Below are 16,914 nucleotides of genomic sequence, written 5' to 3'. Positions count from 1 at the left end.
GCAAAGCCTTCACCTCCACTGGAAGGGTGGAGGGGGCAAAGCCTCCATCTCCAATCGAGGGGTGTGGTGGAGAGCCTGGTTGCTAGGTGGCGTAGGCAGGCACAAGAGGGAGAAGGAGGAGAACAGTCTGAAGCAGAGTGGGGAGGAGTGAGGAGCATGGAAGTGGAGCTCTGACAGGAGCAGCAGTGCAGGTCCCTCGAGTGAGCCGGTTTAGTGTGCAGCTCAGGAGGAGCGGAAGCAGACCCTGGAGCTGTTGCAGTCTAACAGCGTCCGCGCAGTGACTACCGACGGGGGAGAACGGTCACCTAGTAGTGCTACCCGAAATCCATCTTCAGCTAAAGAGAGAGCAACGGAGTGGGAAGTAAGGAGACTGCTAGGGAGTTACCAGGCCCAAACGGGTAGTAGGTCCCAGTGCAGGGATAGATCCATCTTTCCTTGCCAAACCTGCTTGAGGGGGCACTTCACACCCCCAAGAACACACTACAGAGTCCGCAGCCACGTCGCCACAGTTAGGGCCCATAGTTCACAGGAGGCAAGCAGCCGGAGTGTCCTGGTCCAGGCTACAAGCAAACGGGCCAAAACGAAGGGGAGAGAGGCACCAGCAACTTCCCTGGGTGACCCCCATAGGGACTAAAAGTCGGGGTTACCCCAAAACGCAAAGGGCTAAGGAAGGCGAGTCGGTAGTCACCCTCATCAGTCAGCCTGACGGACACCTGGTTCCAGCCTGGTTCATCCCAGCTACGCCCGGGTTACTCACCCTGCCATCTTCAGTGAGTAAAACCCCTGAAAGACATTCTGCTTGTGTTGAGTTATTCTGCGCCTTGTGGTTCTACACACCTACACAGGGCCCTGGGGCTTGCCTCACTCTCAGGAGGCTCTTACAACTGACTGCACTAACCATCAGCCCCAGGCATCCCTTAATCTGCAGTGGCGGTCCCCACTGACCGCAATTCTGAGAGTGGCGTCACGACAATCCTAGAAGAAGGTTTCCTACCTGTGACCAGACTGATCCAGTGGAGTCCCTGAAGGTAATGCACCGACACGATACTTGTGGGGCTTCACATCTGGCGTCACGAACAGGATAAGGACTAGACCTGTTCAGACAGGTGACCATGTGCCTGGGCGGTCCGCTTGAAAAATTGGAAGCGCCGCCATATTGCCACCATGAAAAGCGCGCTGAAAAACAACAGCAGCCCGCGCTGGAAGAAGTTACCGCCCACGAAGAGGTGTGACTACCCAGAGATCCCCTGCAGAGTCCTGACCTCGCAAGTGAAGAGAGCGGAGGCGTTCAGAGACGTCGGGACAGAAAGGGAGCCAGAAACCTGCTGTTAGAGGAAGGAGACGCAGAGAAAATGGCGTCTGGATGCAGAGACCCAGAGCCAGGCTCCGCTGCCTGGTGGGCCCGGGAGCTTGCTCAGTTCTGTGACCAACTGGAGACCAAGGTTCTACGGCAGATCAGCGAGGGACGCAAGGAGCTTCTGGGGATGGCTGCGGCGGTTCAGGCCTACGAGGGGAGAGCCACGCGACGAGTGCCAGACCGAGCGGCGACGACTCAGACCCCGATGATGCTACCGATGGGTGAGTCCTGTGTTGCCACTGCCAGCGCGAGTGCCCCGACCCCTGCTTCCACGCCCGCGGTCCCAGAAGAGGCGCCCGGTGCGGCGACGCTGAACCAGGCCGCAGCCACGCCAGGTGCGGCCCGCCAAGCCCAGGTCGCCGCAGCGATGCCCTGCCCGGCCCGCAAAGATTCGGCTGCCACCGCGACCCTCATCCACGCCGCAGGTGTGATGCTGACCCAGGCCGCCGCCCTGCTAGGCCCGGCCCGCCAAGACCCCACCGCAGCAGCGACGCTCGTCCGCGCCGCAAGTGAGGTGCTGAACCAGGCCGCAGCCACGCCAGGTGCGGCCCGCCAAGCCCAGATCGCTGCAGCGACGCCCAGCCCAGCCTGCACAGATCCCATCGCAGCTGCGACGCCAATCCAGGCCGCCGCAGCGATGCCCTGCCCGGCCCGCCAAGAACCGGCCACAGTAGCGATGCCCGCTAAGACTCCCGCTGCAACAGCGACGCTGATCCAGGCCGCCGCCATGCCAGGTGCGGCCCGCCAAGACCAGGCCGTCGCCACGCCAGGCGCGGCCCATCAAGACAAGATTGTACCACCATTTACCCCGGCCTGCAAGGCCAGAGCAGACACCGCTCCCCAGTCCAAGGAGGTCCCTGCTAGGAAGTCTACGCTGGGGGAGGACCCCGAATACCAGAAGCTGAAGGCTGACCTAGAGGCCCAGTTCCCAAAGGAGGTGGTGGACCGGTATCTGCTCCCTCCGCATACCCCCAAGAAGACTCTGGAGATATCCACGCCAAAAAGTTCACCGCCCCGGCCAGCTGATGAACACCCATCCCCAGCGCTGCCACAGCAGGAGTGCTCAGAAGAACTAAGGGGGAGAGGAGGCCAGGAAGCTGAGGAGCTGACCCCAGAACCATCAGCAGTGGATCCATGCCCAGAGCCGGAGATGTTGCCATATTCCCGCTGGGATGAAGAGAGCCTGACACCCTCCGCTGAGGAAGATCTGTCCAGGTACCTCACCTGGGAGCCTGCAAGCAGTGAAGCAGCAACCCAGCAGAATCCAGCCCGTAGGACACGGCGCCGTAGCAGAACAAAGTTTTCCCCTGCACCGCAGTCTCCAGAGAAGAAAGATGAAGTCATGGCCAGAGACTTGGAAGAGAAACGGTTCCTGAGAAGGGCCAAATCCCAGGTTAGAGGTCCACTTTGTCGTGGTGTAGTCGAAGACTTCAGCTTGAAATCAGGATATGGCTTCATAGTTGCACCTGGTATGAAAGAAGGCATATTTGTGAATAGAAGGGATGTTAGAGCCCATTTGCCTAGAGGACATCCAGGAAGAAATCTACGGACCGGAGACTCAGTGGAATTCACCATGCACCAAGGAGAAAGAGGATGGTATGCGCTCGACGTTACGCCATGTACCAGAAATCCTTACAGCAGTCCTGCAAAAGAGACAGACACAGAAAAAGAAACAGATACAGAAGATACAGAGGAAAGGAAAGACAAAGAACCCATTGATGAGACCACCACTGATGATGATAGAAATGAAGAAAGCAACAGGTGCCGCAGCCCTACAGGCCCAAGCCCTGGTGAGGAGGAATCTGTGTAAAGTAAGAAGTACAGCAAGTTAAAGTTTTGACCAGTTTGCAACGTTACTGTTTAAGAAATGTGCCCACATGAACTAATGTGAGAAACCCATGAACCTTAAGGCTATGAACTGGCTATAGCCACAAACTCTCGCAGTGTACATAATTACCCCAGAGGTACCACCACCAGAGCCAGCCTGTTTAGGGGCCTGGCTCGCCTGCAACCAGGGAGCACGCCTGTTTATGGGGCCTGGCTCACCTGCAACCAGGGAGCATGCCTGTTTATGGGGCCTGGCTCTCCACCACAAAGAGGGTACCTGGTCAGCACCAACTGTGGAGGCCGCCTCTACATCCTGCCAGAAGAGGCTGAAGGCGCGGTTCCACCAGGCCAGGTATACCCTGAAACCACCAGACCATGAAAGCCGCCTCTACATCCTGCCAGAAGTGGCTGAAGGCGCGGCCAACGTGAGAGGGTTTTGGGTGGGTTAACGGACTTGTGGGTGGAGGGTGGTGATGTATGGTACCTGGTGGTTTTAAAATGTTTTACCATGTTTTACTGTTTTATGCATTTTTAAAATGTTGTCTTGCAGCCCGAGGACGTGCTGGTGATAACTAAGGGGGAATGTGGCGCCCCTGACCTGGTCAGGCACCACTGAGTACTGCACCCATGCTGGGGACAGTACAACACAGGTAATCCAGAAGGCTGACCGAGGTGTGACTACACAGGCGCATAGTGATCAGGTCTCACACATGTACCTTTGAGAGGACCCCTGGGGATCCCAGGAGGGGGCAAAGCCTTCACCTCCACTGGAAGGGTGGAGGGGGCAAAGCCTCCATCTCCAATCGAGGGGTGTGGTGGAGAGCCTGGTTGCTAGGTGGCGTAGGCAGGCACAAGAGGGAGAAGGAGGAGAACAGTCTGAAGCAGAGTGGGGAGGAGTGAGGAGCATGGAAGTGGAGCTCTGACAGGAGCAGCAGTGCAGGTCCCTCGAGTGAGCCGGTTTAGTGTGCAGCTCAGGAGGAGCGGAAGCAGACCCTGGAGCTGTTGCAGTCTAACAGCGTCCGCGCAGTGACTACCGACGGGGGAGAACGGTCACCTAGTAGTGCTACCCGAAATCCATCTTCAGCTAAAGAGAGAGCAACGGAGTGGGAAGTAAGGAGACTGCTAGGGAGTTACCAGGCCCAAACGGGTAGTAGGTCCCAGTGCAGGGATAGATCCATCTTTCCTTGCCAAACCTGCTTGAGGGGGCACTTCACACCCCCAAGAACACACTACAGAGTCCGCAGCCACGTCGCCACAGTTAGGGCCCATAGTTCACAGGAGGCAAGCAGCCGGAGTGTCCTGGTCCAGGCTACAAGCAAACGGGCCAAAACGAAGGGGAGAGAGGCACCAGCAACTTCCCTGGGTGACCCCCATAGGGACTAAAAGTCGGGGTTACCCCAAAACGCAAAGGGCTAAGGAAGGCGAGTCGGTAGTCACCCTCATCAGTCAGCCTGACGGACACCTGGTTCCAGCCTGGTTCATCCCAGCTACGCCCGGGTTACTCACCCTGCCATCTTCAGTGAGTAAAACCCCTGAAAGACATTCTGCTTGTGTTGAGTTATTCTGCGCCTTGTGGTTCTACACACCTACACAGGGCCCTGGGGCTTGCCTCACTCTCAGGAGGCTCTTACAACTGACTGCACTAACCATCAGCCCCAGGCATCCCTTAATCTGCAGTGGCGGTCCCCACTGACCGCAATTCTGAGAGTGGCGTCACGACAATCCTAGAAGAAGGTTTCCTACCTGTGACCAGACTGATCCAGTGGAGTCCCTGAAGGTAATGCACCGACACGATACTTGTGGGGCTTCACATCGCCACCTCTAATCATGGTGTACACCACATAAAGTTCCTTGTTAGTCCATGGCGACGGAATTGAAGTCCTGATAGGTCAGGACATAACTCTGGAAGGCGCACTAGGTGCAACTATTTACAAAAAGCACCAGTTTGTGCTGGCTGCTGCCAGTCATGCAGCCATGGTCCATTTTTAATATAACAGGGGAATGGCCAAACAAGGTCCATGCACCGTGTGCAACAACTGTAGAAAACTCTTAATCAGGTGAGGTATTCAGGTGATTGGCATTTTACATATTTGCAAGTAATCAGCATTTGTCAACATTGCACATTAACATCAACATATAACACAAGTTTATACAAGATAGCTGGGTTCTGCTACCATTACTCTCTGAAGTAGTCGGGGGCAGCTGTGGGAGCTGGCACCACTTTCCCGCCCTCCATGACGTGCTTATGAACCCCTAGGGTGTACCAGCGCCACTCCCCACAATGTCGGCAATATGAATCCAAATCACCCAGCTTCAGGTTTCGATCAGGGTGCCACTTTGGGAGGTGCTCCGCGACATCCCTTTAGGAAACAAACACCCCAGCAGCAAGGCACGGCTCTGCAATAAAACCCCCACCCTTTGATGAGGTCAAAGCATTCCACTTGGCCACGGTACTGCGGCCCTCTGACCCGGAAGGTAGCCTTCCTCAAATGCTCCTTCTCTCTATTAGTGCGAGCGACGATCTTCATCCGGCGCTGCTCTCGAGCAGACATTTCCGCACGCAGCTACTGCTGGTGTCTCTCCCAATAGGAGGCACTGGCCTCAGGGTCCGCCTTCTCCAGTGGAACCGGCTGCACTCGGATTCCAGCGGCCCCGGAAGCTACCGGGAGACCGCGTGGCAGTGGAACCGGCTTGTTATCAGGCTCCTCCTTTGCAACGGTGGATAAAGGAACCGGCTGTTCCGCAGCCGGGATAGCAGAGTCTGGGTACTCCGTACCGAGGTACGAGCCTGGTGATGCGGCCGGGTCTGGTCTGGCCGTTGGTAGAGCTGGAGGTGTTGAGGCCTGCTCGCTTTCCGCGGCGGCTAGAGGTTCCGCTGCCGGTGTCGGGGGTAGCGATTTGGCTGTAGCCACAACCGGGGGTGGAGGGGGTGATATGGCGGTTTCGGTGGCCGGGGGCAGACCGTATTCCACGGCCGGGTAGGCCAGATCGACTGGAACTGGGTATCTGCTTACCCACTCCACACACAGGACTTTCATCTCACGGGCCCGTACCTCCACAGCCACGCTCCTCATCTCGACTCTCCAGTAATCCAGCATGAAGAGGAACTGTGTCCGCATCCTCCTGCAGAGCTGCTCCGTCTCCTCCTCTATCCAGGCAGCTGTCCCGGGAACAGCACGCTCCTGTGACCAGTCCCTTGCTGCCAACATCTTTCTGTAGGTTCCAGGAACTTATGAGCAGAGTTTCTGGTGTCCCTGCACTCACTTCCGCTCTTACATCCTGTCGCACCCAGGGGGCAGGGCTTTGTTTCGTGCCCATTTGTGGGGGTGATGACTCAAAATGGCGACAAAAATGGCGGCAATGAAAATTAACACCACAGTTCAGTTTTGGACAGTTTTTCAAGGCGCACGTCACCAAGATTAGTGGGTCCAGTCCGATCCTGTTTGTGACGCCAAGTAAAATCGAAGGTGTGCCGTCCTCTCAGCAGGCGAACTGCTCGGATCCGGGGTTGCGGTGGCTTGAGGGTCCCCGGACTCCGGGCTCAGCAGCAACTCGATTGAAAAAAGGGTGTATGTACAGTGGATGAGTCAGTGACGCCACCTGTGGGTCGCAGTCATGGGGAGTACCACCACTGCCGTAGGGAGTACCCGGGGTGGATGGAGTGGGGCAGCCAGTTGTTAATCCCTTGACAGGTAGGGAAGGCCCCGGGACTCTGCAGGGTTGGTGGATAGTGCTGTGCAGGCTTGCTGGGCAGGCAGGATGCAGGGAGGGGGCAGTGTACTTACTCAGGTTGTTGTGATGTTAGATGCAGCCAATGAAGCAGACTCACACACTATAGTAAACCAAGGTCTCTGGGTACCACTGCAACTGCAGGGATCCCATCCAGGTGTCCGCTCCCACCGGTATCACTTAATGGTCAGGAGCCTGCCTCCATGCACAAATTTAGTTATTCTTGTGACCCCTTGGCCTGAAGCTGTCAGGGTCCCGCTCCCTATGTGTAGTGGAGCTATGCTCTCGATGGTTGGCACTTGTGATCTCAGTGGGTTGCATATAAGCTGGAAAACCCTATCCCCCTCATTGTGCTGATGCCTTCGACCTCTGAGCACTTGGGGAAGTTCATAAAGAGGCTGTTCCTCCCAGGTGAATTATCAGGACATTGAACCGTTTCCTGATCTAGGGTCCTGTACTCCGCCGTGCTCGGTACCAGTCCGGTTACTGGACTTTCTGATGCCGACCGTCCTCCAAGAATAAGTCAGTACACCCCTTTCCAATACCCTGCGACCGGGTCTCCGACTCCTCTGGTACCGGACCACCGTCTGCAACTCAACCTAGGTCACTCTTGGGAGCTACAACTCCGAACTCCTCCCTCTTTAGAAGCTAATACTCAACTCCAAACTGAAACTAAACTTCCTTCCCTCCCACCAGTCTGCCTGACCTCTAGGTGGGTGGCCCTTTTCCAGCTAGACCAACCCACTGCTGTGTCTGACAGGTCATGATGTGAGGTGTGGTTGGGATTTGTGGTGCTGATGGGAGTGATACCGGTTTTCAGGAACCTGGAACCATGGGGGGTAGGTCCTGCATCATAGAAAGAGAGGATGCAGTCCCCTGTGACACCCTGATATAGTCAGGGGCGTCACTCCAGCATGAGGAAATGTTTACATTTTTTGAGGGTGGAGATAGTATGCTTCACCCTCCTGTCTCACTTCCTCCATCACAGATCTGCAGCTCTGAATCCAGAATTTGGGTGATTTTTATATACCGCAATCTCATTGCGGTATATAAAAGTCTCACTTCTCCTATGTGATGTATAAAGCATAGTCTCTGTGTATCCTATGTCATGTATATCCAGCATAGGCTCTCTCTCTCTTCTCGTTTTGATACTGAAATAATTTCACCAAAGGAATCCGCTTTCTCATGACAATCACTTCCATTTATTGTAACCCGTTGTACAACGCATCAGTCACAAGTGTCAAGCAACGCAGGTGACTGATGCAAAAAAACGGAAATGTGAACATAGCCTTATTTAGGGCTTAATATGGACAGATATTGTTATGCTGAGGGAATTTTAATAACACTTATTTTTAAGGGTGCCGTATGGGAATGCGCTGCAGAAGACTGAACAAGAGGCAATCTGGAGAAACGCTGTGGCTGTGAAAATCATCAAGGTGTCTGGACAAGATGGAGATATAAAGAAAGTAATGACTCAATCAGAGAAGATGTCCTCCATAAGGTATCTGAATGTAAATGTTTATTTGTTGATACTATGCTAGAGGGCAATAAAAGTGATTATAATACATAAGGTGGGACGTTTCGGCCATAACACTGGCCTTCTTCACGCCGTATTACACTAAAAAAGGGTAGAAATAAGACAAAATAAATATACATGGAAAAACGGAGGGAAAAAGAAGAAAAGGGGTTTTTTTACATATAAATACATATATACATATTTAGGTACTTTCTTAATAATAGTAAGGAATCTTAATCCATGTCATTGTCAGGTCATTGGACATATAATATGCAACTCTATACAGTAAGTTACTATAGATGTATTAGTAAAAAGAAAGGACAATGGTGACAGTAGTGAAGGTGGCAATACAGCACCTACCTCCAAAGAAGTGGGGGAAAGAAACCAAATTGGTTCCAATAGATGCAGGGAGTGTGTACAGAGGAATATAGAGTAGGGGGACACCCTAGGTATTTTTCTACTGGTCACGGAAGGTAATACCTGCAAATAAAGGTAAACAGGGTAAGATTGATGAAACCCCTGACTAAGGTAAGTATACCCGGGTGAGCATACCTGGTGGATAAGGTGTCTCAGGGTATGATTGTTCTGGAAAGGTCTAGTGAGTGCATCAGCAGAGCATTTTAACTTATGGTTTCTAGAAGATGGAAAAGAGAGTCAAAGTGGTTTTAACAGGTAGGTTCTCAGTTTAATATCTATGGTGTTTAGACCAACTACCTTGTAATAATGCACAACCTTAGTCCAGTATTTATTGGAATAGTGTAGAAACCTGGTCTGGATTTAATTTTTTCAGATACGGGATCACGTTTTATGTCCTATAGGGCAGGGAACATGTACTGTTAGGAGGTGCATTATAACTATAGTAAAAGGTTATCAAAGAGCAGGTGGTACCTTATTGGACTCCACATGTGAAGTATAGCTAAAGGTATGCACTGAAAAGGTCTTTGCAATGGGTAATTCCTATAGGAAGAAATAGGCAGAGCTGATTCAGGATAAATCAATGCACTTAATGTTACTGGTGTAGAATATGAGGATATTATACCTTTGGACCGTCCAGACTACTTTCCACCACTTGCAGAGAGGGGGAATATGCAGCAAAAGACTTGCTATTATCTAGAAAGGGTAATGTGCAACAGGGTTGGATACAGGTACTAGGACATGTAAATCCTGATATTCTGGAGCAGTTTGTCCCAAAACACATTACCTGTAAGATCCTTAAACAGGAGATGTGTGCAGGGCGATTTGAGGTGTCCCTCTATGGGATAGAGAGTCGAATTAGTGAAATGAAAGCAATAATAAAGAAGGTGATCCGGTTGGAGGGGTTGTGATGTAGCGTCCTACCTTAGAAGGCCGTCTTCCCAGACTGTGGCTGCTGCAAATGGAGACTGCGTCTGCCGGCTATTTACTTCCGAAAACCGGAAGTTTCGTCAGACGCCGGCGCATGCGCAGTAGCGTAGTGCGCTCGTATTAGTACAAATATAGTACCGTTAGGTATGTATTAGAGGAGCCGGCGCCTGCGCAGTTGGCAATTTTCAGTACTTAGTAAGATAATCGTACTGGGAAGACGCTTATCCTTCTATGTAGATGTTTATGTGTATTTAAATGGTAAGAGGTTACAGGCTAAGAGAGGGGAGTAGGAGATGGCAGGCATAGTGCAGGAGCAAGTATCCGTATTGAACGGCACATATACAATAGTAAATAGAAAACAAGGGATATATACACTGTGAATAGGAACATAGACATAGGCAAAAAATATAGCACCGGAAATATGTCATCATAGTATTGCTTATGCGTACTCCTTTAAGACCTGGAAGGAAAAGGTTAATGCACAACGTATAAGGGTCCCAATATGCTACGTAGTGCAAGGACAGTACAGTGTCTATAACAATCTATCGTGGTGTTAATCTATACTTTACCCTCTAATAGTGAGTGTGCAGTGGAGGCAGAAGTGGTAGTAGAAGTTTTTCTTAGGTTTTCTGTAAAAAATTACAAGAAATCAGCACTTAGTTATGGCATAGAGAATGTTTATAGATGTATACACTTTAAGTGGGCCAATCCATTTCTCTATTGAGCCCTTTGGGTGCTAGGGTTTCGAGTTTATAGATCCAGAAACTTTCCCGTTTTTTCAGAAGCTCTATGTGGTTACCGCCACGTCTAGGTCTGTGTACTCTATCAATAACCTGAAACCGCAATTGCGCCACACTGTGCCTGGCCTCATGAAAATGAGAGGGGATGGGAAGCCATATTTTCCCACATCTAATCGTGGATTTGTGGCTGGCAATTCTGTCACCTACATGCTGTGTGGTCTCACCGACATATAGCAAACCACAGGGACATTTGATAAGGTATATCACGAAGTTACTTTCGCATGTAAAATGTTCTTTGATATGGAAGCTTTTTCCGGACCTGGGGTGTACAAAATGGTCTCCCTTGATGACATTTGAGCAAGAGGCGCAATTGAGACATGGAAAGGTGCCAGTGCGTTTAGGTGCCAGAAGTGTTTGGGTATTGGATTTGTCACTGCCCACATCTGCTTTAACCAGGGAGTCTTTTATGTTAGGTGGTCTCCTTTTACACATTAGTGGAGGAAGGATGAATGATCCAATATCTGGATACGCCTTTCTAAGCAGTGGCCAATGTCGATGGATGATATTATATACTAGGGGCATGGAAGGGTGATGTGTATGTACAAATGGGATCCTGTCGTATTTAATTGTCTCCTCCCTCAGGGGAGTAGGAAGAAGTGCCCTTTTCTTCTCTGCTCTTAGTAGGGTCTCAGGGTAGTTCCGTGTCAGGAACCTCTCAGTCATCTCTTCCAGTCTCTGCTCTCTGGTGGTATCATTAGAGACTATACGGGTAATCCTTTTGAATTGCGACCTCGGCAAGCTATTTTTGATGGATTTTGGGTGGCAGCTGTTGTACAGGAGCATGCAATTACGGTCCGTAGGCTTGCGGTATAGGTCAGTGGATAGAAGACCACTGTCATCTTTTCTTATATATGTGTCAAGGAAATTAATTTCCCTTGGATGGTAGTTCAGTGTGAATTTAATCTCCGGCCATACACTATTGATATATTTATCAAAGTTTAGTAAGCTGGTAATGTCCCCCTGCCAGATGCAGAATACATCGTCGATGTAACGGACCCAAAGAAGGGCCAGTTCATCGAATGATGGATAAGAGTAAATGTATCGGTTTTCAAAAAAGTCCATGAAGAGGTTAGCATACGCCGGGGCTACATTAGATCCCATCGCGGTCCCGTGGCATTGGATATAGAAATCATCCTTAAATAGAAAATAATTCTCATTTAGGACCAGTTCTAAAAGAGCTAAGATGAAATCGACTGTGTCCTGTTCAAAGTTAGTGTCATCTAATGCCATTTTGGTGGCCTTGATACCCTTAACATGTGAGATAGAAGTATAAAGGCTGGCAACGTCCCATGTACAGAGGAGGTTGTTAGGAGATATTGAACCTAAGCTTCTGATTTTTTGGAGAAAACTATTCTTATCCAATATGAAGGACCTGGTCTTTTTAGTCAGAGGGGTAAGAATTTTTTCGAGGTAGATGGAAAGAGGTGAGAGGATGGACTCAGTGGATGCTACGATAGGTCGGCCGGGGGGGTTTGTGAGTGACTTATGTATTTTGAGTAGTACATAGAAGACAGGAGTTATAGGATGTGTTTTAGTTAGGAAAGAACGAGTAGAGGAATCAATAATGCCTTTGTCTTGATAAATGGTTAGCAAATTCTGAATTTTGTGTTGGATTCTGAAAACTGGATCAAATGGTATTTTTTGGTAGGTGGAAGTATCATCAAGTTGACGTTTCACTTCATTTATATAGTCATGTGTATTCAGAATCACAATAGCCCCTCCTTTATCAGCCGGCTTGAGGGTTATCATTTTATTGTTCCTCAATGTAGTTATAGCCAGTTTTTCAGATTTACTGATATTGCTGTGTGTCGGGTAAAAACCCAGTTTATGTTCATGAATATTGTCTTTGATATCACGGTCGACCAATGATATGAAAGTTTCTACTGCGTGGTTGGTTTTAGGTGGCATAAAGGAACTAGGATTATACAGACCCAGTGTTCTAATATTGGTCTCATTAGGTGGTGCTGGTGGGTTCCTAGTTTGTGAGGGATTAGTGCCGAAGTGAGTTTTAAGTCTAATGGATCTGTAGAACCTCTGGATGTCCTTTTCCAAGGTAAAAGCATCCCACTTAGGTGTCGGGCAAAAGGTGAGCCCTTTATTCAATACAGCTAGTTCGTCTGGTGCCAGGGTGTAGTCAGAGATGTTGATAACTAAATTGGGACCCTTACCTGTGATCGCAAGGTCATTGCCCAGTCTCCGCCTCCCCCTCCTCGACCTCCTCGTGGGTTTGTTTTTCTTTTCCCAAGTCCTAAAAAAGGGGCTGCACTTGTATGGCTGCCACTGGATTCGCTTCCGGATGAGGCTGAATGATAGTTCGGTGGTCTTCTCCATTGGCGTGTGTTGTTTGTTTGCCAGTCTTTCCATCTGTAGACTCTATTTTGTAGATAATCGTCAGTATCTCTCTGAAACTTCTGTCTTTTCTTATCCTCTAGATTTTTTTTGAATTCTTTCAGGGTATCGTCCGCCTTCTTTCTGAAGGTGGCAAGGTCTCCAGGGGTCAGGCTATCCGCTAATTGGGATTCTATGGTTATAATTTTGTCTCTAGACTCTTTAATGGCAATTTGGAGGTGTTCAATAGTTAGGACAATTATATCCAAAGAACACTTATTCAAGATTTGTTGGTACTTTTTACAATAGACCTCGTTATTTGAAAAAAGAGTGGGTCTCAAATTGCATCTAAGGCCCCTTGGGATACGACTTTGTCTAACTATTGAACACCTCCAAATTGCCATTAAAGAGTCTAGAGACAAAATTATAACCATAGAATCCCAATTAGCGGATAGCCTGACCCCTGGAGACCTTGCCACCTTCAGAAAGAAGGCGGACGATACCCTGAAAGAATTCAAAAAAAATCTAGAGGATAAGAAAAGACAGAAGTTTCAGAGAGATACTGACGATTATCTACAAAATAGAGTCTACAGATGGAAAGACTGGCAAACAAACAACACACGCCAATGGAGAAGACCACCGAACTATCATTCAGCCTCATCCGGAAGCGAATCCAGTGGCAGCCATACAAGTGCAGCCCCTTTTTTAGGACTTGGGAAAAGAAAAACAAACCCACGAGGAGGTCGAGGAGGGGGAGGCGGAGACTGGGCAATGACCTTGCGATCACAGGTAAGGGTCCCAATTTAGTTATCAACATCTCTGACTACACCCTGGCACCAGACGAACTAGCTGTATTGAATAAAGGGCTCACCTTTTGCCCGACACCTAAGTGGGATGCTTTTACCTTGGAAAAGGACATCCAGAGGTTCTACAGATCCATTAGACTTAAAACTCACTTCGGCACTAATCCCTCACAAACTAGGAACCCACCAGCACCACCTAATGAGACCAATATTAGAACACTGGGTCTGTATAATCCTAGTTCCTTTATGCCACCTAAAACCAACCACGCAGTAGAAACTTTCATATCATTGGTCGACCGTGATATCAAAGACAATATTCATGAACATAAACTGGGTTTTTACCCGACACACAGCAATATCAGTAAATCTGAAAAACTGGCTATAACTACATTGAGGAACAATAAAATGATAACCCTCAAGCCGGCTGATAAAGGAGGGGCTATTGTGATTCTGAATACACATGACTATATAAATGAAGTGAAACGTCAACTTGATGATACTTCCACCTACCAAAAAATACCATTTGATCCAGTTTTCAGAATCCAACACAAAATTCAGAATTTGCTAACCATTTATCAAGACAAAGGCATTATTGATTCCTCTACTCGTTCTTTCCTAACTAAAACACATCCTATAACTCCTGTCTTCTATGTACTACCCAAAATACATAAGTCACTCACAAACCCCCCCGGCCGACCTATCGTAGCATCCACTGAGTCCATCCTCTCACCTCTTTCCATCTACCTCGAAAAAATTCTTACCCCTCTGACTAAAAAGACCAGGTCCTTCATATTGGATACGAATAGTTTTCTCCAAAAAATCAGAAGCTTAGGTTCAATATCTCCTAACAACCTCCTCTGTACATGGGACGTTGCCAGCCTTTATACTTCTATCTCACATGTTAAGGGTATCAAGGCCACCAAAATGGCATTAGATGACACTAACTTTGAACAGGACACAGTCGATTTCATCTTAGCTCTTTTAGAACTGGTCCTAAATGAGAATTATTTTCTATTTAAGGATGATTTCTATATCCAATGCTACGGGACCGCGATGGGATCTAATGTAGCCCCGGCGTATGCTAACCTCTTCATGGACTTTTTTGAAAACCGATACATTTACTCTTATCCATCATTCGATGAACTGGCCCTTCTTTGGGTCCGTTACATCGACGATGTATTCTGCATCTGGCAGGGGGACATTACCAGCTTACTAAACTTTGATAAATATATCAATAGTGTATGGCCGGAGATTAAATTCACACTGAACTACCATCCAAGGGAAATTAATTTCCTTGACACATATATAAGAAAAGATGACAGTGGTCTTCTATCCACTGACCTATACCGCAAGCCTACGGACCGTAATTGCATGCTCCTGTACAACAGCTGCCACCCAAAATCCATCAAAAATAGCTTGCCGAGGTCGCAATTCAAAAGGATTACCCGTATAGTCTCTAATGATACCACCAGAGAGCAGAGACTGGAAGAGATGACTGAGAGGTTCCTGACACGGAACTACCCTGAGACCCTACTAAGAGCAGAGAAGGAAAGGGCACTTCTTCCTACTCCCCTGAGGGAGGAGACAATTAAATACGACAGGATCCCATTTGTACATACACATCACCCTTCCATGCCCCTAGTATATAATATCATCCATCGACATTGGCCACTGCTTAGAAAGGCGTATCCAGATATTGGATCATTCATCCTTCCTCCACTAATGTGTAAAAGGAGACCACCTAACATAAAAGACTCCCTGGTTAAAGCAGATGTGGGCAGTGACAAATCCAATACCCAAACACTTCTGGCACCTAAACGCACTGGCACCTTTCCATGTCTCAATTGCGCCTCTTGCTCAAATGTCATCAAGGGAGACCATTTTGTACACCCCAGGTCCGGAAAAAGCTTCCATATCAAAGAACATTTTACATGCGAAAGTAACTTCGTGATATACCTTATCAAATGTCCCTGTGGTTTGCTATATGTCGGTGAGACCACACAGCATGTAGGTGACAGAATTGCCAGCCACAAATCCACGATTAGATGTGGGAAAATATGGCTTCCCATCCCCTCTCATTTTCATGAGGCCAGGCACAGTGTGGCGCAATTGCGGTTTCAGGTTATTGATAGAGTACACAGACCTAGACGTGGCGGTAACCACATAGAGCTTCTGAAAAAACGGGAAAGTTTCTGGATCTATAAACTCGAAACCCTAGCACCCAAAGGGCTCAATAGAGAAATGGATTGGCCCACTTAAAGTGTATACATCTATAAACATTCTCTATGCCATAACTAAGTGCTGATTTCTTGTAATTTTTTACAGAAAACCTAAGAAAAACTTCTACTACCACTTCTGCCTCCACTGCGCACTCACTATTAGAGGGTAAAGTATAGATTAACACCACGATAGATTGTTATAGACACTGTACTGTCCTTGCACTACGTAGCATATTGGGACCCTTATACGTTGTGCATTAACCTTTTCCTTCCAGGTCTTAAAGGAGTACGCATAAGCAATACTATGATGACATATTTCCGGTGCTATATTTTTTGCCTATGTCTATGTTCCTATTCACAGTGTATATATCCCTTGTTTTCTATTTACTATTGTATATGTGCCGTTCAATACGGATACTTGCTCCTGCACTATGCCTGCCATCTCCTACTCCCCTCTCTTAGCCTGTAACCTCTTACCATTTAAATACACATAAACATCTACATAGAAGGATAAGCGTCTTCCCAGTACGATTATCTTACTAAGTACTGAAAATTGCCAACTGCGCAGGCGCCGGCTCCTCTAATACATACCTAACGGTACTATATTTGTACTAATACGAGCGCACTACGCTACTGCGCATGCGCCGGCGTCTGACGTAACTTCCGGTTTTCGGAAGTAAATAGCCGGCAGACGCAGTCTCCATTTGCAGCAGCCACAGTCTGGGAAGACGGCCTTCTAAGGTAGGACGCTACATCACAACCCCTCCAACCGGATCACCTTCTTTATTATTGCTTTCATTTCACTAATTCGACTCTCTATCCCATAGAGGGACACCTCAAATCGCCCTGCACACATCTCCTGTTTAAGGATCTTACAGGTAATGTGTTTTGGGACAAACTGCTCCAGAATATCAGGATTTACATGTCCTAGTACCTGTATCCAACCCTGTTGCACATTACCCTTTCTAGATAATAGCAAGTCTTTTGCTGC

Source organism: Anomaloglossus baeobatrachus, chromosome 6 (assembly GCF_048569485.1).
Source record: "Anomaloglossus baeobatrachus isolate aAnoBae1 chromosome 6, aAnoBae1.hap1, whole genome shotgun sequence".
Taxonomy (NCBI): domain Eukaryota; kingdom Metazoa; phylum Chordata; class Amphibia; order Anura; family Aromobatidae; genus Anomaloglossus; species Anomaloglossus baeobatrachus.
Note: the sequence above shows the minus strand (reverse complement) of the source record.